This window comes from Sinocyclocheilus anshuiensis, unplaced genomic scaffold, assembly GCF_001515605.1.
Source record: "Sinocyclocheilus anshuiensis isolate Anshui unplaced genomic scaffold, SAMN03320099.WGS_v1.1 scaffold188, whole genome shotgun sequence".
Lineage (NCBI taxonomy): Eukaryota > Metazoa > Chordata > Actinopteri > Cypriniformes > Cyprinidae > Sinocyclocheilus > Sinocyclocheilus anshuiensis.
The window spans coordinates 2,706,505-2,710,188 of record NW_015555768.1 but is presented as its reverse complement, the minus strand read 5'-3'; positions in this window follow the sequence as shown (position 1 = coordinate 2,710,188).

Genomic DNA, 3,684 nt, shown 5'->3' with positions numbered 1-3,684 from the left:
ACATAAATGTATTGCAGATATTGTTAAAGTTCAATCATTTTATGTACACATTTTAGAATTAGTCTGATTCAAGGAGAATCAGAAGGCTGAATCCCGACTGACAGAGGAGGAGTTGGGGATGGAGGAGGGTAATTAGCTATTGAGCAATGCGAAAACTGCTGATAATACTGAGGGACCTTATATATGAATGCTTAGATAGGTGTCGTATTCCCATAGGTAGATGGGGATCAGCTGAAGGTCAGCTGATGCGAGCTTGACTAACGTGACCTGCCAGAACTAACGCTACGCTTGATAATTATGTCAGTTGTGTTCAAATGTGTTTTTTTTTTGCTTAAAATTCAAAAAGATTTTTTAACTACATCTACAAAGTGATATAAAAAATATGTGCATTCTGTTTTTTTTTCTTTTTGATATTTTTATTCAGTTTATGAAGGTGCTGTGAATTGAATATATTCTATTGTAATTGTACAATAATATGATGTTTTGTACATGCAACAACAAAATAATTCATTTTAACAAATTTACCATTAATACAGACATATAACATTTTCTAATATATAATAATTATTAAAATGTTATTTGTTGTATTTATGTATTGCTTAACTCCATTTACAGTTTCATAATATTATTAATATCTAACTAAACCAATTATATTTTTCCTAATTATATATAATATTACACTAAAAATGCAATGCATTACTGTTTACAGTTAGGTGTGTCAAAATAAGTTTGAAACATGATCCACAACAAGATAAAACTGAAATGGCATGCCATTTCAACATTATTCCTGTATACAATTTTGGAGGCTCTTATTAGATCGATAAAGGTAAAATGTCATTGTGGACCAAAAACCTACTTTATGAAGAACTTACGAGCAATCAAATTACAAAAACAGGGCCTTGCGTCCCCATTGAAGAATCAATTTGGTATTGAACGGTTTGAAGCATTCACACTGAAACCGAATTCACTCCTGTTTGTGTTCTTCATCAATGGCCTCATTTCTGGCTGCGCTTTGTGTGTGCATTTAGTAATTCTTCCTGTTGATTCACACAAGTCTGACGAAGTGGATGTCTCCAGTTAACAATACCATGCCGTAGTCTGTTTTCATAGACTTAACAGGTGGTGCAGATGATCCGAATAGAATTGTCTTATGGTCATGTTTGCTCACCCAAGACAAACTGCCCGTGAATTTCATTGACAGGCGTCTGTGTATCTCCGTGCTGATGAACACAGGGGTGGCAGGAGGCGGGGAAGGTCTATGTTGAGAGGTTGTCCTGGGAGACAGATGGTGACTAGATCCTCTTGATGCCAAGAATTTTCTGGAAGATCTCCATGCTAACAGTCCCAGGCTTATGTAGGAGGTGCGTACATCGGCACCATGTTCATGCACAGGCCACATCCACGTTCCATCTGTTCCCTGCTCATCTTATCTGCATTGTGCCGAATCCCTCTGGGTTTATGGTACTTACCTGAAAACTGTAGCTGTTTACCAGTGTGTGAACGCTTGTTTTCCTGCACTAAATGGAGCTTTAGCCTTTGCTTCAGTTGTGAATCCAAAATCACAGACGTTACTGCTTGCATGGTCAAAGTAGCAATGCACAAATCTCAAGAGTATATCCACTGTTCTTAATGCATGTATCTCATTAAAAGCATTATACAAGACAGCTTAAACATTATTAACAAGAACAGACACGCACAAGCATCTATTTGCACGATTCTCTGGCACTGGATTGTCACTTTGCACTGATGTGTCATTGATCTGTGCCGGGAACTAAGATTCACGCTTTGCTCTGAAATGATGGAGCTCACCCTCCTGGCATGTTGAATCGCCACCCACTAGAACTGGTAGCAAGACCTACTATGCATCAGATGCTCGAAAACTCTAGCACTTATACAGACAGAATTTTTAACAGCTTATCGCAGATGGCGAGAACTTTCTCATGCACGAAAGTTGAACATACAAGTCGCAGAGACCTGACGCAAAGCAGTGCCAGCATTACTCATGGTTTTAGTTAAATGTTATATGTGGGGGGGAAAGGAATGGATGTTTGACTTGACACTGCTTTGCGTAAATGCATGCAGCAACTGTCACGTAGACTAATGAGGATAGAGCTGACCCCTTAAAAGCTCTATTTGGATAGGACTAGGGGATGGTTTTCTGAATAACCTTTAGTTACAGTTCTTATCTCCCCCACAACGTCTGTGATTTTATGTATTAGTTCAAACAGGACTAACATCTCCATGTTAATTACAGAGTGGAAGTGTGTGTTTTCTACATCATTCATGGAACTTTTTTTCTGAAACGTTTTAGCTGGATGTTCATCTAACATTTTTTTTAAATGGTAGCTACTACTTGTTTCAGAACGTTCAGAGATGTTCCGACGTAAACTGGAATGTTCACTCAACCTTCATATAACCAAGAAAGAAATGTTTTTAAAACATTTAAAACCTGGATTTGTTGGCTGGGATTAAAATGGCCAGTCTTGAAAGTTTCATATAGTTAAATTATTATATTACTTTTTTGTCAGATGCCGTCCATATTGAAAAGTGCAGCATGCAGAAGATTAGTGCGCAAAGGGTAGGCCGGGTCAAAAATGTGGAAAACCATTGGGATCAGCAATCACAGAATGTTTTACAGATGTTGTGTGAGAAAAATACTTGACAGATTGGGACAGAAAAACATCTCGGTTACGTATGGTAACCCTCGTTCCCTGAAGGAGGGAACGGAGACGTCACGTCGGATGACCGACGAATTGGGATCTCGCTTAGAGAGACCAATCTACTTCGAGTGTAAACTAAATGAGCCAATGCACATTGGCATGCGATTATTGCATCCAGCTGCTGCTGATCACAGCGTGAGTATAAGTAGGCAGCAGATGCAGCGCATGAAACGTCTCCAAACCAGCTGGACCGTCTGGGGATGGAGTCGCCATTCTCCCGGGAGCGCAGCTCGAGACAGCTTGTCGGCTGCCCAGTTGAGCAGCCCAGGAATGTGAACAACACAAAGCGACCTCAGATGCTTCTGACTCCAGAGGAGGAGGTGGCGGGCGAGTTGCGACGGGAGCGCAGACCACCTTGTCGGTTGATGTACGCAACAGTCGCTGTGTTGTCCGTGCGGACTAGTACATGCTTGCCTCGTAAGCGCCCTTTGAGACGGCTCAGGGCAAGGTGCACTGCCAGCAACTCGAGGCAGTTGATGTGCCATTGCAGTTGGGGCCCCGTCCAAACCCCTGACACTGCAAGCCCGTTGTACGTGGCCCCCCAGCCAGTGGTTGAGGCATCCGTGAAAACCACAGCATGCCTGGAGACCTGCTCTAGGGGCACTCCTGCCCGAAGAAATGCAAGGTCTGATCACGGGGTGAAGGTTTGGCGGCAGACCGGAGTAACTTGGACCCGGAAAGTGCCGCGTTGCCACGCCCACCTCGCGACTCGGCCATGGAGCCAGTGCTGCAGCGGTCTCATATGGAGCAGCCCCAGCGGCATGACTGCCGCCGTAGCCGCCATATGCCCCAGGAGCCTCTGAAACTGTTTCAGTGGGACCGCCATTCTGCCCTTGAATGTATTCAAGCAGTTCAACACCGACTGAGCACGTGCCTGCGTGAGGCGTGCTGTCTGTTCGACTGAGTCCAACTCCATACCGAGAAAAGAGATCCTCTGCATCGGGGAGAGTTTGCTCTTTTCCCA